The sequence below is a fragment of the Mustela erminea genome, chromosome 8, assembly GCF_009829155.1.
Source record: "Mustela erminea isolate mMusErm1 chromosome 8, mMusErm1.Pri, whole genome shotgun sequence".
NCBI classification, from domain to species: domain Eukaryota; kingdom Metazoa; phylum Chordata; class Mammalia; order Carnivora; family Mustelidae; genus Mustela; species Mustela erminea.
Window position 1 is genome coordinate 111,814,908 of NC_045621.1, and position 25,912 is coordinate 111,840,819.

At 42.1% G+C, this 25,912-nt stretch overlaps 1 long non-coding RNA gene across 3 annotated transcripts in view; it reads left to right on the forward strand.

Moving 5' to 3' along the window:
* Positions 1-1,713: 1,713 nt before the first annotated feature.
* Positions 1,714-25,912, forward strand: part of LOC116596825 — a 243,962-nt gene continuing 219,763 nt past the window's right edge. For 2 of the 3 annotated variants that reach the window (XR_004288327.1, XR_004288325.1), the window contains exons 1-2: positions 1,714-3,806; positions 16,572-16,643. This is a non-coding gene — a long non-coding RNA (uncharacterized LOC116596825). The remainder of the gene's footprint in view (positions 3,807-16,571; positions 16,644-25,912) is intronic. The other variant, XR_004288326.1, reaches the window with a different exon arrangement.

The window sequence follows — 25,912 nt, forward strand, 5'->3', positions numbered from 1 at the left end:
AGGATATTAAAAATAGGGAAGTTCTGCAGCGAGGGAAATGAGGGTGCATTCTTCATTTATTAATAATGAAGAGACTGTACACAGGCTACAAAATTCTTGTTATCTGCTTGGAGGGCCTAGAAACAGAACTCTTTCTTATTTTTTCCCACAAAAACATTTCAGGATGTATTTTGAGAAGTTCTAGGTGAAACAATTCTAAAAAATATTGTTCAAGTACAAAAAAATCTTTAATCAAACTTATGAATGTATGGGGTTCAAAGAGTCTAACAGCACAAGTTTTGTTATGCAAAACAGCAGTTCCCTTGCCCTACCCCATGAATTCCTGCTTCACAGAGAAAACCAACTTTTAACTGTTCTTTTGATACCATATTCACAACTCTAAACAAAATGCTAACGTTGCTAACTTTTGATTTTCCAGTTTGGGATATTATTCTTTTACATCTTACTATAGAAGGTGGGGAATTATTTTTGTTCACCTCATTCTGGGCAGCACTACACACATGTTCGAACATATCCCATCCCCCACTGTCAGCAACATAGTTACCTCCTAATTCTGAAGGACTGAGAATACAAAAGTTCCCACACTCCTAGGAAAAGATCGATTGTTCTGTAGCCATGGTAACAAATAACCGCAGAACCAGTTTTAAACCTTTTCAATGGATAGACACCAGCTGACTCAATGAACGTGCTTTGCAGCCAACCAGTCAGTGTTGGTCCCTAGCTGAAACTCAGCCAATCAGAGACAGACGCACCCGACTAAGCAGCCTCTGAGTGCCAGCCAAGCAACCATTCTCTTTCACCAGTCACCTTCAAGGGATGATGGATGACATCATCCCTTGTCCAGATGGCTAGCCAATCCCTGCACTCCCAGCTCCGTGCTCAGGGAGACTGCCTGAGCAGCAAAGCTTAGGGTTGTTCAAGTGAGCAATATATTCAGTTTTGTGTTTTTATTTTAGAGTTGAACTAGGGCCTCATTACCTTTGATAAGATTAACATTCTGTGTTTACAATGTGATTATATTTAGGCCTGTCACAGAAAAGTTTTTGTTTGTTTGTTTGTTTTAACTGGAGTTAATGATTGCTCTATATTTTAAATTTTCTTCATTTTATTTTCCTGTCTTTCATAACTTTTTAGTTTTACCTAGAGTTAATAATCTTTCTGCATTTGACATTTGTTTGATTTTTTCCCTGCATCTGTCCCTAATATATCCCCAAACTCCTTTCTTTTGTCATGCCCATTCCCTGTTGGTATAAATTTCCTCTCACAATGTTCCAATATATTAACTGTGCAATCAATTTCATTTTTCTGAAAAGTGTTTCTTTTGAGGCCCTGATTTCCCCAGCTGCCCTGGCTATTCTGGCCCTGTTGCTCAGCCTTCTCAGGGTGTCCCTTCATTGCTTGCCTGGGACCCCTTCAACTGTCTGTCTTGTTGGACTCCTGTCTCATGCAGCCCTGGCAGGGTAATGCTCTCATTTGGGAGAAGCCCACCCCTTGAGAGCTTCTTCGTCTTCTTCTTCTTCTTCTTTTTTTTTTTTTAAGATTTTATTTATTTATTTGACAGAGAGAAAGATCACAAGGAGGCAGAGAGAGAGGGGGAAGCAGGTTCCCCACTGAGCAGAGAGCCTGATGCAGGGCTTGATCTTGGGACTCTGAGATCATGACCTGAGCCGAAGACAGAGGCTCAACCCACTGAGCCACGCAGGTGCCCTTGAGAGCTTCTTGAAAGAGGAGTTAAAGGGAGGGTGAGAAATTGGCTGTCTGAAAATGTCTTAAACTCTTACTCCTGATAGTTTGGCTAGTATACAATTCTCTGATCAAGATCATTTTCCTTTAGAACTTTGAAGTTATTGCCCTTTTATTTCTGGTTTTCAGAGTTACTAACAAGAGTCTTCCAGAATTTTGAACCTTGAACCATTGTTATTTAACCCATGTTCACTTATTTTTATATCCTTTCTGAAAGCTTATAGGATATTCTGTTTGTCCCCAGTATTCTAAAATCTGAAGCATGGTGATTACAAACTCATTATCCCAACAAATATCCTCAATTCCTTCAGATTGTCCTATTGCAAGTTTAAACTCATTCACCAATTTCTCTCCCTGCCCCCTCAACACTCTGAAGTGTTTGGGTGGAGGTTTGGAGCTGGCAGGGAGGGAACAATGCATCAGGAAAACATTGTCTCTGTCAGGGTGGGCCCTAGTGATTACCACCTAACCCCACTGGCAACTGATGGGACATCTGGGTCTTGCCTTGGTCCGTGGTCACCTGACCCCTGACACTTACTCTGCATCTCCTTATGTGAACTCTGAGGCCACAGGGTCTCACTGGCCCCATTAGCCATGCTGTTGCTCCTGTCACAGACACAGGACACTTGTGTGTGTGGGGAGGGGTGATACAGGCCTCTCTGCTGCCTCCTGGGATTTCCATAGCCAATGGGACACATGTCCTCACGGCTTTACGGATACTCTAAGTTTGGTGGGGGTTCTATCATTCCTGCTTTTGGAGCTGACCTAGGGTGGGGGATGAGTGGCAAGAGATGTTTGGCAGCACCCAGCTTCTTTCCTGACCCTCTGCTCCCCCGGGCCAAAGGCCCCCATTCACTCTCTGTAGGGGAAATAGCTGGTGAGGTGGTACCTTTCCATCCTGTTACCCATGCAGGGACCCCATCTCTTTTTAGTCAGACCCAGTTTCTCCTGGAGTGCTGTCTCTGTCCTGGGCTCAGATGTCTATATGTGGTAATAGAGAAGGCTGCCACATGGTTTCTTTGCCTCAACTTCTGGACCAGACCCAGGGGCTTTTTACAATTTTAATTTGTAGTTCTGGTTCATCACTCCCTTGCTCACTGTCTTCTGATGTCTTTGCTCTAACGTCTAAAATCTACTGGCTTCTCTCACCTTTCCTAGTCATTCCTTTGTTCCCTTCTTCCCATTCATGAGCTACTTGGATAATTCTTAAAACTGCCTGTCTGGCCTCAGGGCCTTTGCACTGCTTTCCCTGCTTGGATGTTCTTCCAACTCTTCTTCTCTACTTCATTCAGATCCCTGCCTGAGTCTTCACCAGAGTGACAATCTTTTTTTTTTTTTTTTTTAACTTAGCTATAATACAACCATGAGAAAATTTTTCATAAGTGTGGCATGAGTAGGACATTTTAAAGCATGACAGGTCTTTTTCTTTTTTTTTTTTAAGATTTTTATTTATTTACTTGAACTTTTAAACTTATATCAAGGATAATTATCAAATGTTTGCCATTGGAATTAGAAGGATTTTTAAAAAATCAAATGGAATGAAAGCATTTTGAGATTAGGCCATTCTGGGTAGGGAGGAAAGCTCTCCTGAGAGCCCTGTGCTGAGGTGAGAAAGATTCAGACTCCCCTTATCACGGGGCTTCCCATCTCAGAGACTGTCCCCAAGTTCTGAGGACTCTGCATGCCCAGCCTACTCTATAGGCTATCATGAATTGGGAGGAAGCAACCCAGGGTGGGAAGTAGGTAGCCTTGTTCTTATACTTTGCCCTGCTTTTTGCTGACAGTGTAGCTTGGAGGCTATTCATCTTCCCTGAGCCTGTCCCCTAGTCTGATGGGTAGGCTATATCATCCACTTAGTGCTTATGAGAACTTGGGAAATCACATGGTAAAGCTCTAAGCTCAACGCTTGACACAGGGTGTATATGTGTTATTCATTAGTTCCCTTCTCCTCTCGTCAGATCACACATTGCTTCTATGGAGCACCTACTGCGAGCACATACTTTTACAGGCCTGGTCCCTGCTCTCCAAGGATTTCAGTTTCTCCTCCCTGCATGAAAAGGAAGGTAGGGCGATGCTGCCAATAACCCATGTGCAGGAGTGATTCCTACCTGCCAGGTGCTGTTCTAAGTTTCTACATGAATTGCTTCCTTTAAACTTTCTAATAAACTTTTTTTCATTTTATAGGTGAGGAAATTGGGCACAGGAAGATTAAGTGACTCATTCAAGGAAGCAAGGCCAGCATAGAAAAGTCAGGATTTGAACCCTGGATCCATACCCTTAAGTATCTCTTTGTGGTTCTAGTTAGCAAAGCAGCTGGTTCAAACGTGTATGCTGCTCATGGCCAGAGAAGAGATGGTGTGGGTCTGAGGTCACCTGAAAAGATATCCTGAGAGTGGGTGGGTAGGTAGATGGGCTGTGGGAAGTGACTTCAAAGGGGGCTGAGCTGGGGATAAAATGGCAAAGGCTTTAGATGGAGGGTGAGGGAGAGTGGAGAAGAGTCACAGCCTTTCCAAATACCTCTGCAGTAGGAAGCCTTCCTTCAACATAGATGACCTTTCATCTGCATTCAGTGAGAGTCTCTGCATCACTCATTGGCTCAGTATATTCCTGAGCCTCATTTTGATACAGAGGTGGCAGGATTGGAGTCCAGTGAAGTCTCTTCCTTTTGTGGAGGACGCAGACCTAAGCAGATGGACACAGTATGACGTGTTGGGAGCTATAACATGGGGGAATGAAGATTTGATGTAGGGTTTGGGAATGGAGCAGTGTCAGGGCAAAAGATGAGGAACAGCTTGAGATGTGTGCAGACTATAAGGGTTTTACTCTGAGTGGGGTAAAGAAAAGGTTGGAGCTCCCTACTTTGTTGAAGGAAAAGAGCTAAGTTAAGAGACTGACACTTTCCATTTTCAAACTTACTATAAATCCACAGTAATCAGGACAGTGTAATATTGGTGGAAGAATAGACAATAGATCAATAGAACAAAATAGACCAGAAATAAATCCACAGTCAACTGATACTTGACAAAAAAGTAAAAGTAATACAATAGAGGAAAGATAGACTTTTCAACAAATGGTGCTGAAACAATTGAATATCCACATGCAAAAACAATGAATCTAGACACAGAATTATGTCTTTCACAAAAATGAACTAAAAATGGATCACAGATCTAAATGGGAAATGCAAAACTACAAAACTCCTAGAAGATAACATAGGGGAAAAGCTAGATGACTTTGGGTTTGGCTATAACTTTTTAGATACAACACCAAAAGTATGATTCATGAAAGTAAAAATGGATAATTTGGACTTCGTTAAATTCAAGCATTTCTGCTCTGCAAAAGACACTGTCAAAAAAAGATAAGACAAGTCACAGAAAAAAATATAAAATATTTGCAAAAGACATATATGATAAAGGACTGTTCTCCAAAATATATAACGAACTCTTAAAACTCAGCAAAAAGAAAACAAACAACCTGATTAAAAAATGGGCCAGATACCTTAAGGGAGACTTCACCAAAGAAATATACAAGATGGCAAATAGGCACATGAAAAGATGCTTTACATGATATGTCATCAGGGAAATGCAAATTAAGACAACACTGAGAAAGTACTACACACTATCAGAACAGTCAAAATTCAGGACACTGATGACAGGTAATGCTGGGCAGGATGTGGAACAAGAACTCTCATTTGTTGCTAGGAGGAATGCAAAATGGTCAGACACTTTGGAAAAACAATTTGGTGGCTTCTTACAAAACTAAGCATAATCTTATCATACAATACAGGAATCACACTCCTTGGTATTTACCCAAAGGGGTTGAAAATTGCAACTTATTTCTAGTTGCTAAAACTTGGAAGCAACCAAGATATTTTTCACTAAGTAAATGGATAAATAAACAATGGTAATCAAACAATGGGATATTATTCATCAACAAAGAGAAATGAGCTTCAAGCCATGAGGAGACATGGAGGAAACTTAAGTGCATATTACTAAGTGAAAGAAAAGGCTGAAACCTGAAAAGGCTACAAACTATATGACTCTGACTCTATGGCATTCTAGGGAAGGAGAACTATGGGGACAGTAAAAAGGTCAGTGGTTTTCAAGAGTTGAGAGGAGGGAGAAAGGGGTTGATAGGTAGAAAACAGGGGTTTTTTTTTTTGTTTGTTTTGTTTTTGTTTTTTTTTAAAGACAGGTAACTACACTGTATGAAACTACACTACACATGTCATAGTAAATTTGGAATTTGGATGATTATGATGTGTCAGTGTAGGTTTATCAATTGTAGCAAATGTACCCTGTGGTGGGGGATGCCAATAATGGAGGAGGTTATGAATTTGTAGGGGCTGTGAACCAAAAACTTCTCTAAAAAATAATGGTCATTAAAAAATGAGATTCTATAGGTAAAAATTAAAATATCTGAGATGAAAACAATATGCTGAATGGGATTAATGACAGTTTAACACTGAAAAGACTAATGAGCTTGAAGAAATAGCAATAAAAACTATCCAAAATGAACAATGAACTTCAAGTGCTAAAATATGTAGGATTGAAGTCCCCAAAAGAGGGAGAAGGGGAAAGAGCAGAAAAAATATTTCAAGGAACAATAGCTAAAAAAATTTCCAAACTAGTTGAAAACTATAAACCCACAAGAAGCCCTATGAATCTCAAACACAAGAAACATGAAGAAAACTACATCAAGGTGCATCACAATCAATTTGCTTGAAACTAGTGATTAAAAACAAAATCACAAGGCAGCTGGAGCAAAAAAATCATTTCTATACAAAGGAATAAATATGAGAATGGAAGCAAACTTCTCATTAGAAACCATGCAAGTCAGAAGACAATGGAGTGATACCTGTGAAGTACTGAAACAAAAACAACCTGTCAACCTAGAATTCTATGCTTGGTAAAAATATCTCCCCAAATTTAGGTAAAGTAAGTATTTTTCTTAGACAGTCAAAGGAAGGAAGAATTTATCACCAAAAGACCTGTACTCTAAAAGAAGTCTTCTAGGCAGAAGAATATGATTCTTGATGGAAATGTGGATCCATACAAAGGGATGAAGAACATCAGATATCATAAAGATGTGGGTACATATAAAATACTTCAAAAATCTTTTAAAAGAAAAATTGACTATTCAGAAATTAAATATATCACAAAAATAACAAAAAGCCTGGGAGAAGGGACAAATAGAAATATCATGTTGTAAGAATTTTACACTATGTGGGTTATGCAATAACATTACTTGAAGGTAGATAATGTAGTATAAACTCTAACACACACACACACACACACACACACACACACACACACACACAGTTATGGACAATAAACCAAAAATGGAAGTAAACATGGAATCATTAAAAATTTTCAATCCAAAGGGAAAAAAAGGTAGAGAAAAAGAAAAAAAAAGGGGAATAAAAGAACAGATGGTACAATTGGAAAACAAATAGCAAGATGGAAGATTGAAGTCCAACTGTATGTAATCACATTAAAGGTAAATGATCTAAATAGTCAAAAATGATTGTTTTCTAGTGTCCTGTATGCTTCAGAGATGGTCAAGGCATTCTAAGTCTTAATCCATTGTATGTGGTCTAGATTTTCCTTTCTGAAACACATAGAAGATGAGTTTCTTCTTATTCTCTAAACTTCTGCAGTGAAATGACTTGAGGTGGTTCTGTCCTTGTTGGTTTCCTGGGTCCTCCATATACCTCTCAAGATGGAGATTTGTGTTTTTCAGTTTAGGGGTTTTCTTGTTTGTTTGATTACCACCATTCTGTTTTCTATGTTCTTTGATTCAGGAATTTTTTTTTTTAAGATTTATTTATTTGTCAGAGGATGAGCAGCTAGCAGAGGGAGAAGCAGGCTCCTACTGAGCAGAGCCCAATATGGGACTCAGTCCCAGTACACTGGGATCATGATCTGAGCCAAGTCAGATGCTTAACCAACTGAGCCACCTAGGTGTCCCTCTTGAGGAATTCTCATTATTTGGATATACACATTATCTTAAGCTAGGTCCCCAAGAAGCAGACCTTGAGATGTGAGTATCTAAACAAGTGGCTCATTAAAGAAATGCTTCCAAGGGAAATTGGCCAGGGAGTGGGAAGCAGGAGAGGGAAGGGGAAGCAGCCCAGCAGGGAGCAGGTGTGCCTTCAGGCCAGGTCCCCAGGGGGGCACTTTGGCTGTCCAGCAGGGGACTCTGGGGTACAATTTACCCTTCAGAACATCCTGCCTGAAGACGAGGGAGCTGGCCTTTCATTCTTCTGTGCTCCACTAACCCAGGACCTTTGAGGGGTCTAGACTTCTATCACTCTGGGCCCTGTGGATACAAGTAAATTGTCTCTGCAGTTGAGCAAAAGCCCTGCAATGCTGAGGGAAGGGAGCAAATGAGGGTGGGGGTGTTAGCACAGGTCATTGACAGGACTTGTTACATGGTCTCCTGGACAGGTCCTTTGTCTTTCTTTCTTCCTTCCTTCCCTCACTCCCTCCATCCCTTCCTTTCTTCCCTCTCTCTCTCTCTCTCCCTCCCTTCCTTCCTTCCTTCCTTTTTTCCTTCCTCTCCCTTCCCTCCTCTTCCTTCCTTCCTTCCTCCATTTCTTTCTTTCCTCTTTCTCTCTCTTTCTTTTCTGCCTTTCTTTACCTTTTTATATTCTTCCTGATAGACATCCTCAACTTTTTAGTCCATTACTTCTATACATTCTGAAACATTTACTATCATATTTTTAATTTTCAAGAGGCCGTGTTTGTTTTTTGAATATTCCTTATTTTTTTTTTTTAATAGGCTCCATGTCCAGCATGGAGCCCAACATGAGGCTTGAACTTAACCACTGTGAGTTCAAGACCTGAGCTGAGATCAAGAGTTGGACACTTAACTAATTGAGCCAACCAGGAGACCCTGTTTCTTAAAAATTTTTATTATATTTAGGAGAGGACAAGATGGCGGGGGTGTAGGAGGAGGCACCTTTTCAGCTGGTACCCCAAAGTGAGCTGATTACCTACCAAAGAACTCCATTCACCCATGAAATAAGCCTGAGATCAGAATTACACACGTCTGGATCTCTACAGGGGCAGAAGACGCCAGTGGGCAGGTAAAGCAGAGTGGGAAGACGGACTGATATCAGAAGATAAACAAAGGGAGAGGGAGCCACCAGAGGCCACCGGTTGGAAAGTAATACCCCAATACCAGTGAGAGTGCCCTGCGTCTGGGGACCAGCATTAACTTGGAGACTTGTTGAAAGCACTCCAAAAGAGCAAAGGATGGCGGGGGGAAACTGTGGGAATCAGGGCGGCTAGGGACAGGGGCTTAAGTCCCTGGTCCCATGACAGCCTCCCCTGCGCTAAGGCAGAGAGAGTGTGGTGGAGAAACCAGGTCTTGGTCCCTAAGCCGCCAGCGCGCCTGAGAATGCGTGGGTTCTGGCTCCTGTGAGGGGATGGGAGCCACGCGGGTCGGCAGAACACTCGAGACCTACTACAAAGCCTGAGATTCACGCTCATGTCCCTTGTGCTCCCCTTAGAGAGTTACAAAGGCCCGGCCGGCGCTCTTTGACCCGCGCAGTTGTTTCAAAGCCTAAGCCGTGCGCCCCAAACTCTCCCCTGACAGAGGTGTGCAAAAGCCCAGCCTGGTGCTCTCGGACCTGCACCCCGTTCTCAGTGCCTGAGACACACGTGTGACCCACAGCCGCCCCTGAAAGAGGTGCGCGCAAGCCGGGCACTCTTAGACCCAGCAGGACCAGGCACTCCCAGCCCAGGCCAGCGGCAAAATCTCAGTGTGCGATTGCTGCTTGGAACCTCTCTGGCAGTCGGGAGCTCGCAGACAGCTGCCACTGCCTTGGCTTTGGGTATAAGCAAAAGATCCTGCCCCCCCAGGGTCGGCAACTTGGAACCTGCTCTGCCAGCAGCCAAGGGGGAACTTATTTAGGCTCTGCACCCAGACTGAGGTTTCTCTCTGAGAGGGAGATCAGGGTGTGGTTTGTTTTCCTCTAAAACTACAAAAACCATCAAAGGCGGTCAAGGTGAGAGAAAAAAAAGTGAACAAACATAAAAACCGCCAGAGAACAAAAGCCTGAAAAAAACCAGTTTCCTCAGAGCCCACCCCCTTGAGGGGGGCGGGAGGACTTAACTCAGGAAACACCATTGACTGACAACCCACGTGGCAGGCCCCTCCCCCAGAAAACAAACAAGAAAGAAAAAAAAAAAAAAAAAGGACTACAAGAGAACAACCACTACTTCATAGGAAAACTTGTATTGTTCACTCGTTCCCACTATTCCAGTTCTTTTTTTTTTTTTTTTACACATAGGTAATTTTTTTAACCTATTTACCATCACAGCGAGCTATACAGTACATCAAATTCCATAATACACTTTTAACCTGAACTTTTTGATACATACTCCTATGTTTTTCTTTTGCATTTTTATTTTTTGAAGTCCTCTTTTTTATTTAAGTTTAGTTTAGCCTAGTTTATTCCTTTTTTATTTTATCCTTTAATATTCATATAGAGTTAAGCTTCAAAGTATTGCCCTTTCCCCAATCAATAATACCCCTATAGATAAACCAATTTGTAATCCCCTTTATCTTAGGAAAGTTGAGTCCTTTAACAAATATATCAAGATACATCCATGAAGAATCAACACAAACATCCTCGCACACACAGAATTTATAAGAACTCTCCCATCTTCTTCTTCCACTAGTGTTTCTGTGTTTTTGTGATAGCATATATATCTTACACTTGGGGTTCTTTTTGATGAGGTTATTCCTTTATTTGCATATATATATTTTTTTTTCTCTTGCAATACACTTGTATCAGTCTTCTTCTCTCTTTTTATTTGTCTACTCATAAATCTTACCTTGAGGACCATCTGGGCTGAACCTTCTCTTTCATCTTCCCTTTCTTTCCTGTCTCTCTCTCTCTCTTTTCTTTTTCGTTTTCTTTTCCTTTTCTTTTGTCTCTCGTTTGGGTGGGGAATCCTGATTGCTCAGAAGTGTTCCAGGGTGCACCTTGACTGCACCACAGATGATACATCCAGCTACATCTGTTCGTCATCTCCCACCAAAATGACTAGGAGGAGGAATGCCCAACAGAAGAACAATACAGAGGATGGACCTTCTGCAACAGAGCTAACGGCTATCAACATAGACAATATGTCAGAAAGAGAATTCAGGCTAACAATTATCCAGGCAATAGCTAGGTTGGAGAAAGCCACGGATGACCAAACAGAATTGATTAGGGCTGACCTGAAAGCAACCAGAAGGATGTTCACAATGTTAGGGCGGAGCTTAAAGCTACCAGGGAGGAGGTTCACAATGCTCTCAATGAGCTCCAATCTAATCTAAACTCTCTCAAAGCTAGGGTAACGGAGACAGAAGATAGAATTAGTGATCTGGAAGACAAACAGATAGAGAGAAAGCATCAGCAGGAAGGATGGAACAAACAGCCTAGAAACCACGAACACAGAATCAGGGAAATAAATGATGCCATGAAGCGTTCCAACGTCAGAATTATTGGAATCCCTGAAGGGGAGGAGAAAGAAGGAAGTCTAGAAGATATAGTGGAACAAGTCCTTCATGAAAATTTTCCCGATCTCACGAATGGAACCAGCCTTCATGGACTAGAGGCCGAATGGTCTCCACCCAAGATGATACATTCCAAAAAAACATCACGACACCTGATAGTCAAATTGAGGAATTATAATTGTAGGTGTAATCCCTTGAAAGCCGCCAGGGCAAAGAGGCTCCTTACTTACAGAGGGAAGCCCATCAGAATAACGTCAGACCTGTCCACAGAGACCTGACAAGTCAGAAGAGGCTGGCAAGATATCTTCAGGCCACTAAATGAGAAGAACATGCAGCCAAGAATACTTTATCCAGCAAGACTGACATTCAAAATGGATGGAGAGATAAAGACTATTCAAGACCGGCAAGGCTTAAAAGACTATGCAACCACCAAGCCGACACTGCAGGAAATATTAAGGGGGGTTCTATAAAAGAGTAAAAATCCCAACAATAGCATTGGACAGAAATATAGAGACAGTCTACACAAAGAAAGACTTCAAAGGTAACTCGATGTCAGTAAAAACGTATCTATCAGTAATCACTCTCAATGTGAATGGCCTTAATGCACACATAAAATGGTACAGGGTTGCAGATTGGATAAAATGACAGGACCCATCCATATGCTGTCTACAAGAGACCCATTTTGAACCTAAAGATACACCCAGACTGAAAGGGAAGGGATGGAGAAGCATCGTTCATGCCAATGGGCCTCAACAGAAGGCTGTTACAGCGATTCTCAAATCAGATAAATTAGACTTCAAACTAAACACTTTAGTCAGAGATACAGAAGGACACTACATCATTCTTAATGGGACGTTCCACCAAGACGATCTAACAACTGTAAATATCTATGCTCCCAATATGGGAGCAGCCAATTACATAAGAAAACTGTTAATCAAGACAAATAGTCCTGTTGATATGATTACACTAACAGTAGGAGATCTTAACACACTTCTGTCAGAAATAGGTCATCGAAGCAGAAAATCAGTAAAGAAACAAGAGCATCGAATGACACATTGGACCAGATGGACCTCATAGATATATACAAAACATTCCACCCTAAACAGCAGAATACACACGCTTCTCAAGTGCACATGAAACTTTCTCCAGAATAGACCATAGACTGGGTCACAAATCAGGACTCAATTGATACCAAAAGACTGAGATTATTCCCTGCATATTCTCAGGTCACAATGCTTTGAAACCGGAGCTCAATCCCTGGGATAAGTTCAGAAGGAACTCAAACACCTGGAAGCTAAAGACCACCTTGCTTCAGAATGCTTGGAACAACCAGGAGATCAAAGAAGAAATGAAATAATTCATGGAAACCAATGAGAATGAAGACACATCGGACCAAAACCTATGGGATAGAGCAAAGGCGGTCCTAAAGCGGGGAATACATAGCCATCCAAGCCTCTCTCAAAAAAACTGAAAAATCCAGACTACGCCAGCTGTCTCTACACCTTAAAGAACTGGAGAATCAACAGCAAATCAAACCAACTCCACACATAAGAAAGGAAATCAAGATTAAAGCTGAGATCAATGAGGTAGAAACCAGAGATACAGTAGAACGTATCAATGAAACTAGAAGCTGGTTTTTTGAAAGAATCAATAAGATCGATAAACCATTGGCCACACTAATCCAAAAGAAAAGAGAGAAAGCCCAAATCATAAAATTATGAATGAAAAGGGAGAGATCACAACTAACACCAAGGAAGTAGAAACAATCATCAGAAGTTATTATCAACAGTTATATGCCAATAAGCTTAGCAACCTAGATGAAATGGATGCATTCCTGGAAAACTATACACTACCAAAATTGAACCAGGAAGAAATCGACAACCTGAACAGACTGATATCTAATAACGAGATTAAAGCAGTGATCAAAAACCTCCCAAAAAACAAGAGCCCAGGACCTGAAGGATTCCCTGGGGAATTCTACCAAACTTTCAAAGAAGAAATAACACCTAGTTTTCTGAAGCTGTTTCAAAAAATTGAAGCAGAAAGAAAACTTCCAGACTCTTTCTATGAAGCCAGCATTACCCTGATCCCCAAACCAGGCAAAGACCCTACTAAAAATGAGAATTTTAGACCAATATCACTGATGAATATGGATGCTAAGATTCTCAACAAGATCCTAGCCAACAGGATCCAACAGCACATTAAAAAGATTATCCACCATGACCAGGTGGGATTCATCCCTGGGTTACAAGGATGGTTCAACATTCGCAAATCAATCAATGTGATAGAACAAATTAATATGAGAAGAGAGAAGAACCACATGGTCCTCTCAATTGATGCAGAAAAAGCATTTGACAAAATCCAGCATCCGTTCCTGATTAAAACGCTTCAAAGTATAGGGATAGAGGGAACATTCCTGAACCTCATCAAATCTATCTATGAAAGACCCACAGCAAATATCATCCTCAATGGGAAAAAGCTTGCAGTCTTTGCGTTGAGATGAGGAACACGACAAGGATGCCCACTTTCACCACTCTTGTTCAACATAGTATTAGAAGTCCTAGCAACAGCAATCAGACAACAAAGAGAAATAAAAGGTATCCAAATTGGCAATGAAGAAGTCAAACTCTCTCTCTTTGCAGATGACATGATTCTTTATATGGAAAACCCAAAAGACTCCACCTCCAAACTACTAGAACTCATACAGCAATTCAGCAACGTGGCAGGATACAAAGTCAATGTGCAGAAATCAGTGGCTTTCGTATACACTAACAATGAAAATGCAGAAAGGGAAATTAGAGAATCGATTCCATTTACTATAGCACCAAGAACCATAAGATACCTGGGAATAAACCTAACCAAAGAGGTAAAGGATCTGTACTCGAGGAATTACAGAACACTCATGAAAGAAGTTGAAGAAGACACAAAAAGATGGAAGACTGTTCCATGCTCTTGGATCGGAAGAATAAACATTGTTAAAATGTCTATACTGCCTAGAGCAATCTATACTTTTAATGCCATTCCGATCAAAATTCCACCGGTATTCTTCAAAGAGTTGGAGCAAATAATCCTAAAATTTGTATGGAATCAGAAGAGACCCCGAATTGCTAAGGAAATGTTGAAAAAGAAAAGCAAAACTGGAAGCATCACATTACCTGATTTCAAGCTTTATTACAAAGCTATGATCACCAAGACAGCATGGTACTGGCATAAAAACAGACACATAGACCAGTGGAACAGAATAGAGAGCCCAGATATGGACCCTCAACTCTATGGTCAATTAATCTTAGACAAAACAGGAAAAAATATACAGTGGAAAAAAGACAGTCTCTTCAATAAATGGTGCTGGGAAAACTGGACAGCTATATGTAGAAGAATGAAACTTGACCATTCTCTTACACCGTACACAAAGATCAACTCAAAGTGGATAAAAGACCTCAACATGAGACAGGAATCCATCAGACTCCTAGAGGAGAACATAGGCAGTAATCTCTTTGATATCAGCCACAGCAACTTCTCTCAAGATATGTCTCCAAAGGCAAAGGAAACAAAAGTGAAAATAAACTTTTGGGACTTCATCAAAATCAAAAGCTTCTGCACAGCAAAGGAAACAGTCAAAAAAACAAAGAGGCAACCCACGGAATGGGAGAAGATACTTGCAAATGACAGTACAGACAAAAGGTTGATATCCAGGATCTATAATGAACTCCTCAAACTCAACACACATGAAACAGGATAACATATCAAAAAATGGGAAGAAGATATGAACAGATACTTCTCCAATGAAGACATACAAATGGCTATCAGACGCATGAAAAAATGTTCATCATCACTAGCCCTCAGGGAGATTCAAATTAAAACCGCATTGAGATATCACCTTACACCAGTTAGAATGGCCAAAATTAACAGAACAGGAAACAACATGTGTTGGAGAGGCTGTGGACAAAGGGGAACCCTCTTCCACTGTTGGTGGGAATGCAAGTTGGTGCAGCCTCTTTGGAGAGCAGTGTGGAGATTCCTCAAGAAATTAAAAATAGAACTTCCCTATGACCCTGCCATTGCACTTCTGCGTATTTACCCCAAAGATACAGATGTAGTGAAAAGAAGGGCCATCTGTACCCCAATGTTTATAGCAGCAATGGCCACGGTAGCCAAACTATGGAAAGAACCAAGATGCCCTTCAACGGACGAATGGATAAGGAAGATGTGGTCCATATACACTATGGAGTATTATGCCTCCATCAGAAAGGACAAATACCCAACTTTTGTAGCAACATGGACAGGACTGGAAGAGATTATGCTGAGTGAAATAAGTCAAGCAGAGAGAGCCAATTATCATATGGTTTCACTTATTGTGGAGCATAACAAATATCATGGAGGACAAGGGGTTTAGAGAGAAGAAGGGAGTTGGGGTAAATTGGAAGGGGAGGTGAATCATGAGAGACTATGGACTCTGAAAAACAATCTGAGGGGTTTGAAGTGTCGGGGGGGTGGGAGGTGGGGGTACCAGGTGGTGGGTACTATAGAGGGCACGGATTGCATGGAGCACTGGGTGTGGTGAAAAAATAATAAATACTGTTTTTCTGAAAATAAATTAATTAAAAATTTTTTTATTATATTTAAATTCAATTAATTAACATATAGTGTGTCATTAGTTTCAGAGATGGAGTTCAGTGATTCACCCATTTTATACAGTAGCCAGCACTCATTACATCATGTACCTTCCTTAATGCCCATCACCCAGTTACCCCATCCCCCGACTCATCTCCCCTCCAGCAAACCTCAGTTTGTTTCCCATAGTTAAGAGTCTCTTATAGTTTAACTTCCTCTATGATTTCATCTTTATTTCAGGCTTCATGCTTTATTTTTCCCTCCCTTCACCTATGATCTTCTGTTTTGTTTCTTAATTTGCACACGAGGGAAATCATATGATAATTATCTTCCTCTGACTTATTTTGCTTAGCATATACCCTCTAGTACCATCCACGTCATTGCAAATAGTAAGACGTCATTTTTTGATGGCTGAGTAATATTCCATTTGTGTGTGTGTGTGCGAGTGTGTGTGTGTGTACACCGCATCTTTATCCATCCATCTCTTGATGGATATCTGGGTTCATTCCATAGTTTGACTATTATGGAGATTGCTGCTATAATTTGAATATTCTTTTTGTAGAGTATCCTTTCACATTTAACAGATATACTATTTTCTCTTATTTCTTAGAGGCTATTAATGATAGTTTTATTGGACTTTCTCTTTATGTGTCGGTTTTCTCTGAGTGGCTCATTCTCTCTCTCTCTCTCTCTCTCTCATGATGGAGGCTTTCCTCAGATGTCTGCTACACCCTGGCCTAAGAGCCAGAGCTCATTTGCTGTTTGGGATTGGTGAAGAGGTAGGTAGGTGGCTCTTGTAGAGCCATTGTAGTGGTGGTGGGGGGTACTTTGTGGGAGAGCCTCCTGTCATTATCTTTAGGTCCTTCCTCGGGGCTAGTAGGTCTACCTAGAGCTTGAATACCCTTCTCATCTCCTGCCTGGAGGATGAAACATTTGAGAGCAGGGTTCTGGGGGCCAAAGAGGGGAGAATACATGCCACTGGTTAACAGCTTGGTGTCTGGAATGTCACTCACAGCCCTACTGTGCAGTCCCTGGTCAAGAGTCTGCTTTATCTTTTTCAGAGAGTAAACTTCCAGTCTTCCTCTGGGAAAGAGGGAGTGCTGGCTGGGGAATGGAATCCTTTCCATGCAAAGCTGTGTGCATGGAAGAGGGGATTCTAGGGATCTATTTCTCAGACTTCGGACTAGTTCCCTTATTTTAGCCCCATTGTAGTTCTTTATTATTCTGAGCTCCTGGTGCTGCCAGTTCTTGAGCATTTTGAGAACTCTGCAGTGTGAATTGGGTTGATTCTTTGCTTTCCTTGTTGATGGCTTGTGATTTACCTTTTTCCAATTTACTTTATACTTTTAAGTTTTTGTTGGTATTACATCTTCTCCTGTTCTCAGTGTTCTTGTGGATTTATACTCTTTAAAAGATTTTTTTCACAGTGTTTTGTTTTGTTTTTAGAGATGGAGGGTGAATTTGGGAGGAAGTGAAATTAGGTGCACATGCTCAATTATTTGCTTTTAATTTGAAGTCTTTCTGTCTCTTTATCCTCCGTGGGCCATCTAGCCCCTGGGAGAGCAAGTGGGGCATGTGTTGTGTGTCTCTGGAGTGGTAAATTTTAACACACTCTTCTTCCTCTGTGAGTCAAGCAAATTCTGGCTGCAGCCTGGGCCTATAGGACACACAAAAGAGCACATGGCTCATGGCTGTGTGGGTGCTTTCTGAATGTGTCTGTGGTTGACCTGTATAGAGGCATCCTTCTGGCCAGGGGGAGTGCTGGGGTGAGAGGCCACTCCAAGGAGGAATAGTCATGAGACTCCTGGAAGGTGCTGTTGGAGATCAGTGATCAAGCACCCTGCCATTATAAACCACTTGCCCATTTTCATTAGTGGTGTCATGCTTGTGGTCCCATTGGTTTCTCACTTATTTTTCACAGTAACCTCTAGAGGTTGTTACTTCCCTTCTTACAAACTCCCCTTTAGAGTGAGGAAGTTCAGACCGAGCTGGGTGGGCCAATGTGTATTACAGAGCTAGGAGGTGAGAAGTGCCAAGTCCTAAATACACATTCAGAATCTTTGAAGCATCTTGGGAACAACTTAGAGGTAGAGGCCACACAAGAGCTACTGTGTGTAGGTGCTCATGATTGGAAGTGTAATAAATTGTTCCATTATTCATAGGATTTTAAACACTTTCCCCAACTCCCCCTGTTCATCAATGAATGGTCAACATTTATTCTCTGGCAAAAGAAAGACTCAGAGAGGAAATTTTTTTTTTTTTTTTTTTTTTTTTTTTAAAGAAACAGTCATTGTTGGGAGTAAGCATGGGTTCATTAAAAACAAGTCATGGCTTAATGGCATTTAGTTTCATTGAACAAATATACTAAACTGTAAGACTTGGTGCTTTTGAATAAAGGTCATTGTGAGTTCTGTAAAATATTTGACAACATTTCTAATTCTGTCACTGTGAACAAAATAGGGCCTGAATGAGGGTCACTGCAATTAGGACACACAGACGGTGGAGCTCTGTGCCCTCAGCTGGAGTGATGAGCTTCATTTCATTCAGATGCATTTTCTATACACAGCTGTAGGCTCTGTTTGTGGTTATAACAGTTCATTTTAATCAATGACCTAAATCATGGAGGGCTTACTTATAATGCGTAGATGGAAGAAAATCTGGAGGAAAGAGCGGCTATGTTGGATGAGAGGTTCCAAAAAGTGTTGGAATGTTGAGTATCCCAGAAGGTGGGGCTCAAAGGTGCAATCACAGGCCTGTGGCACCTCCATGGAGGCTAAGCCATGGTTGGTCATGGTACTTAGACATAGGAGGATTTGTTTTCCCAGAAGATTCATGGTATTTTATAATCAGCCCTACTACTTAGACTACAGACAGCCTCTTCAGGGTCACAGAGGAGTTAGTCCTCAAATCCCTAGTGGATGTTTCTTCTTTCACACTTACCACTTACTCACTTTCCCACCAGTCCACTCAAATGTGCTCCCATTGCCATCTACCCATCAACTGGCATAACCGGTCCACCCACCCACCACCTATCTGTCTAATTATCCATCCATCTATCTACCCAGCCATCCATTCACTTATACACCCATTTACCTACCCATTTATCCACCCATTATTCATCCATCCATCCATCCATCCATCCATCCATCCATCCATCCTTCCAGATATGGCATCCACCAAATGCCTGGTTCAGGCACTGTACTAGGTGCTGGAGAACTAACAGATGAATTCAGTGCAGCTCTTATTTTTAAAGAACTCATGACCTTCTTACAGGTTGGCATGTGTGTGAATTCAATTAATTAACATGTAGTGTATTATTAATTAACATATAGTGTATCATTAGTTTCAGAGGTGGAGTTCTGTGATTCATCCATTGCATATAACAGCCAGTGCTCATCACATCATGTACCCACCTTAATGCTAATCACCCAGTTACCCCCTCCCTCCATCTCCTTTCTTTCCAGTAACCCTCAGTTTGTTTCCTATACTTAAGAGTCTCTTATGGTTTGTCTCCCTCTGTGATCTCATCTTATTTTATTTTTCCCTCCCTTCCCCTATGATCCTCTGTTTTGTTTCTTAATTTCCACTTATGAGTGAAATCATATGATAATTGTCTTTCTCTGATTGACTTATTTTGCTTGGCATAATACCCTCTAGTTCCATCCATGTTGTTACAAATGGAATTTCATTTTTTGATGGCTGCATAATATTCCTGTGTGTGTGTGTGTGTGTGTGTGTGTGTGTGTGTGTGTATACATATATACCATATATACACCATATCTTCTTTATCCATTCTTCTGTTGATGAACATTTGGGGTCTTTCCATAGTTTAGTTATTGTGGACATTGCTACTATAAACATTGGGGGTGCAGGTGTCCCTTCAGATCACTACATTTGTATCTTTGGGGTAAAAACCTAGTAGTGCAATATTCTTTATCTATCCATCTATTGAGACATCTTGGCTCTTTCCACAATTTGGCTATTGTGGACACTGCTGCTATAAATAGTGGGGAGCAGGCGTCCCTTCACCTGATTACATTTATATCTCTGGGGTAAATACCTAGTTGTACAGTTACTGGGTCATAGAGTAGCTGTATTTTCAACTTTTTGAGGAACCTCCATACTGTTTTCCAGAGTGGCTATACCAGCTTGCATTCCCACCAACAGTGTAAGAGGGTTCCCCTTTCTCCACATCCTCTCCACATATTTTCCTGAGTTGTTAATTTTAACCATTCTGACTGGTGTGAGGTGGTATCTTATTGTGGTTTTGATTTGTATTTCCTTGATGCCAAGAAATGTGAGCATTTTTTCATGTGTCTGTTGGCCATTTGGATGTCTTATTTGGGGAAATGTCTGTTCATGTCCTCTGTCCATTTCTTGACTGGATTATTTGTGTGTGTGTGTGTGTGTGTGTGTGTGTGTTTTGGGGGGGAGGTTTGAGTTTGGTAAGTTCTTTACAGATATTGGATACTAGCTCTTTATCTGATAAGACATTTGCAAATATCTTCTCCCATTCTGTAGATTATCTTTTGGTATGGCGACTGTTTCCTTTGCTGTGCAACAATCTTTTTATATTGATGAAGTCCAGTAGTTCATTTTTGCTTTTGTTTCCTTTGGTTTTGGTGATGTGTCTAGGAAAAGTTGCTGCAGCCAAGTTTGAACAGGTTGTTTCCCATGTTCTCCTCTAGAATTTTGAGGTATTCTTATCTCACATTTAGGTCTTACATCCATTTTGAGTTTATTTTTGTGTATGGTGTAAGGAAATTGTCCAGTTTCATTCTTCCACACGTTGCTGTTTAATTCTCCCAACACCATTTGCTGAAGAGACTGTCTTTTTTTCCAACGGATAACCTTTTCTGCCTTATTGAAGATTAGTTGACTGTAGTTGAGTGTGTTTTTCTGGGTTCTTTAATGTGTTCCATTGATCTATGGGTCTGTTTTTATGTCAGTACCATACTGTCTTGATTATCACAGCTTTGTAATAGAGCTTGAAGTACAGAATTGTGATGCCACCACCTTTGGTTTTCTTTTTCAACAATCCTTTGGCTATTCGGGGCCTTTTCTGGTTCCATACAAATAACAGGATTATTTGTTTTAGCTTTGTGAAAAATGTTGATGGCATTTAGATAGGGATTGTATTGAATGTGTAGATTGCTCTGGGCAGCATAGATATTTGAACAATATTTGTTCTTCCAACCCATGAGCATGCAATGTTTCTCCATTTCTTTGGGTCTTCCCCAATTTCTTTCATAAGTGTTCTCTAGTTTTCAGAATACAGATCCTTTACCTCTTTGGTTAGGTTTATTCCTAGGTATCTTACATTTTTTGGTACAGTTATAAATGGGATTGATTCCTTAAGAAAAAAGGAATGTTTATATTTAAGGTTTTTGGAATCAAGTGAAAGGTGGAAAAGGAAAAGCCCTGAGGAACTAAGAATATAGTGCCATGGCAAGATTTACATTTTAGGATCATGTCTTTGACAGTTCTGGGCAGGATGGATTACAGGGGAGAGATGAAAGGGTGAATATTTGGCAGGTTGTCCTAACACTCTCCATGAAGGATAATGTGGCCCTAGAGAATAGAAGGAGAAAGATTAAGGAAGGCTCTGGGGTGAGATGCTTTGTTGGTGCAATTTCAGCCTGGGGACTAGTATGTTTGATGTTTGGATTGAATGGATATTTTAAAGTGTAGAAGCAGAGATCAGGCTGGGGCTTTGGGCAGCTTAGGGGCTCTGGACGCCAAGACATTATTATTGCCTGGTAAATGGTCTTCTCTTATTCCAAAGGCCTGGTGCCCTCCAGTTCTTCCTCCTCCTATCATCCTTGCTTCCACTGACCCACCCTTCCTATTTCTAGAATTTTGAGAGCTGACAATAGCCAAAGGGTCAGGGGAGAATAAGTGAATTTCCTGCTTGTAAATCACTGCAGGAGCACAGACTATTCTTCGCAGTTTCACCCTGACCTGCAGCCATTTATCTGGATAATGCATTTATTTATTACCGCTTGACCATTTTGCATTGAGATATATGTGCAAACTTAAAGTGCCAATGATTTGCTTGCAGATGTCAAAGGTAGGAAAAGAAAATGCAATTGGACATATTAGATTATTTCGTATTGAATTCAATCTACTGCCTCCCATTTTTCTCATCTCCTGCCTTTTCTACAAATCAATTTACATGACTTTTGCTGGAAATATTCATTGGTATTCAAATCTGTGGGCAAAATCCAGCCATGGTGATCATTCTCCTAGCAGAAGGCAGTGAGATGCCAAACAGGGTGGCTGTGCTGAGCAGCTCTCCTGGCTCCATCCCTTACCCACAGCCACAGTACAGGAGCACAGGCACACGCACACATAGGCACACACACATGCACAGACAGGATGAACCAGTCACTGAACTGTGGCAAAGTATTCAAAGAATGGGTCACTGATGGCTAGAGGAAATCAGGCTTGTCATAAAGCTGCCTGGTATTGGGGAAATCATAAGTTAGGCTCCAGGTCCTTAGGAGAGATGCAGGGTTCACTACACCTCCTCTGGTGTGTGTGTGAGTTAGGGCTAGTGCATGAAGATGCAGCCATGTCTAGCACTGAGGCTCTCCTCTCTCCCGTCTTCTTCCTACTGGCAGGATGGAAAGGCTTCTGGGTCAACGATGTATCTGGCCACTTTGTATCCAGGCCACTTTGCTGGCTGCCTCCTGGTCTCTCCTTCCACTCTGCGGGGCTTCCCACCACCTCCAGGCAGCATCCTGCCCTTCTCCAAGTCCAGCCTCTCAGCCACCTGACCCCTCCCTCTATCTAAATGATGTCTCTCTTATCACAGGCTATCCAGTCACAGCATCACATTACCACCACTCTTTTTTTTTTTTTTTCCAAGAAATTGTTTCCATAGCGAAGTTTACCTGGTGAGGTTGAATGACATATAGGTCAAGTCATGGAATACTCTAGCTCGTTTTGCCTCTACCTGGCTCTGCAGCTCGTTTTGCCTCTACCTGGCTCTGCAGCTCCCTGCAAAGCCCTTTGTGGGTCTCAATTTTTCTTATCTGTTAAATTGGGAAATTCTTGTTTGCTTACTTCACCAGGTTTTTTAAGAATCACACAAGAGAGCAAATGTGAAAAATATTCTAAGTTAGGAACTTGGCTGTATAAGAGCAGTTGAACATGGGCCCCAGGAGTCCATGACTTCTGCCCCATTTGCTCTGTGACTCTGACAAGTGGCTCATGTCCCTCATCCTGGGATCCCTCCTCTGTGACACTTACTCCAGAAGGTTGTTTTGATGAGGATAGCAGGAATGGGTGACTGTGGCCAGGTAGCCAAGTGCTTTGCTCAGGCCTGCTACATACTGAGCACTCATGACTACACAGATTACTAGTCACTTATTATTCTATTATTTTTTAAGATTTTATTTATGTGTTTTAGAGAGAAAGAGAAGAAGAGAGCAAGAGAGTGGGGGGAGGGAAAAAGGAAGAGAGAGAATCTTTTTTTTAAAAAAAATATTTTATTTATTTATTTGACAGCTAGAAATCACAAGTAGGCAGAAAGGCAGGCAGAGAGAGAGAGGAGGAAGCAGGCTCCCTGCTGAGCAGAGAGCCCCATGCGGGCCTTGATCCCAGGACCCTGGGATCATGACCTGAGCCGAAGGCAGAAGCTTTAATCCACTGAGCCACCCCAGGTGCCCCAAGAGAGAGAATCTTGAGTAGACTCCACGTTGAGCATGGAAACTGTTGTGGGGCTGGATCCAAGGACCTTGAGATCATGACCCAGGTGGAAACTGAGTTAGATACTTAACTGACTGAGCCAACCGGGTTTCCCAAATTACTATTTATTTTTAAGAAAACACTAAAATATGTGGAAGTTGGGTGATTGAGAAAATGTGATTACTTTGTGAATCAGGAAGAATTTTAAGAAGGCGGGATCTCAAGGTGAAAAGCATCCTATCTTACATGTGGAATCTCTCATCTTGCTTTGGGGTAAAGTGAATAAGGAGCATGAGGGAGGTAGGGGAGAGTCTCAGAACTAGCTGCCAGAAACCTGGTGCTCTGTGGACCTGTGGCTTCTTCTCAATGCTCCTTTGTCTGTCTGTCCTCTGGCTTCCCATGTCCTGAGAGTCTGGTGTGACCTGAGTGGGCTGAGCCCTGTGAACCTTTGTTCTCCTTCTGGGAGTCGAGCTCCGTGAGTACTCCCCCCATGACAGCCAGAGCTGTGTTCAGATGCTCTGCCTGTCCCTTGTCACCCCCCTCAGACACCCTTGCCTGTTCTACCCTGTCGCCTGCAGGAGGCTGGTCTTAATGAGGTGTGCTTGGCAGCCTGCTGGGGTGGGCAAAACTGCTCTGTCAGCATTTCTTCAGCGTCTCATAAATTCACAGAAAAACTCCCTGCAGACAAAAGCTTGGTATAGAGGCTCTCTGCTCAGAAAGGCATTTCCTCTTGAAGTTAGAGTGGGAACCAGTTTCCAGGGCTGTCCCCACCCCATGGTTTCTGTAAGGGCCTACTTAGCCAGAGCGACCCATTTTGTTGTTTATGCAGTAAACGTAGATTGAACCTGCCCCTTCCCCCCAAGAGAAAGGCACTTAGAAACAGAACTGGTGAAATTTGACTGACCAGCCCCTGATAACGGAGCCCACGTACAAGGGGGATGTGTCTGGCCAGGTGGAAACGTCCAATCAGTAAAAGAGCACGTATTACCTCCCTACCTGCCAAGGATGAGCCAGGCCAGGTGGAAACGTCCAGTCAAGGGAAAGCGCACGTATTACCCGCCAAGGAGTATGAGCCCCGCCTATCAGGCGGCAGACAAAGGTGCCGATTCCAGCCAAGGTCATAGGCTGAATTAAATGACTATCATGGGGTGAATTGTAATTCAATTGGCCACCTGTGTGTAGCCAGGCTCAACCACATGGCCTTTCCTCTATAAAAGTTAGTCTATGAGACTGGGAGGGGTTGCCTCTTTGCAAGAGATGGCCCTGGCCGGTCAGTTTGATTCTCGATGCTTGACGCGAAATAAAGCTTTGCTTGACCTTCGCTTTGTATCAGTCTCGTCCTTTTGTCTATGGACCCTTTCAGTTTCCTTTTGGGAGAGGATGTGGAGGGGCTGAGGAAGGAAGAGGGCAGCAAAACCACTTGAAAATTTCATCCTTGCCTCCCCCAACCTTTTCCCTTCCTCCCACCACCCTCTGCCTTCCCTTCCCCCTGCTTTCCCTTCCTTTTTCCTCTGCCCTCCCTCTCACTCCCACTTACAGGCTCTGCTGTTGCCCTGGGGCTTATATTTAAAAACCTTGAAATTCCACCATTACATTCTTCCACCAGAGCAGAGCATGGGATTTTGTTGGTGCAAAATGTTTCAGTCCCTGAGATGGCACACCTGACACTGGTGGCTTCTTTACATGTTGGCACTGGGTTCTGGAGGAGCGGGGTTTCTGGAGTCACGTGGACTTGGATTACGTTTCCATATCATCCTCTTAGTAGACCAGGGACATGGAGATTTTCATATTCCATACACAAAAGTGCCCAGCACACAGCTGGCACCCAGGAAAGATGCGTTATCACCCTGATCTGCATGTATCTTTGAGGTTTCTCTAGGGTACATGCATGCATTCCTTCTGGGCATCAGCACACAGCTTCTATGGAATGGTCTATCACATCTGAGACAGTGTCAGAGGCATGGCTGGACACTGGGCGAAGACAGATATTATTCTGTACTCACTGCTGTAGGAGAAGAGCTGAGCTCCCTTCTGGTGGAAGCAGAGGTGTGTGGGCTTTCAGAGGAAGAAGGAGGGACTGGGGACTTGAGCAGAATCAGGCAAGTGGAATATTCCAGAAAGCCAGTGAGAGGGTTGGTCAGTTTTGATCCTGTGCCTGCTGACTGGCATCTCCTATCTGGGCTACTACCCTCCCAGTGAGACTAGGACAAGGGGTCCTGTCCTTGACATTTCAAAGTACTGGCCCCTGAGTCCTTCAGAAAGATACTCTGGAGTGGAAGGAAAGATATCTCAACAGAAGGACAGGCAGAGGAAGGACTCACAATTGTATGTTTTCTAGGGGAACTGTTTTATTTGG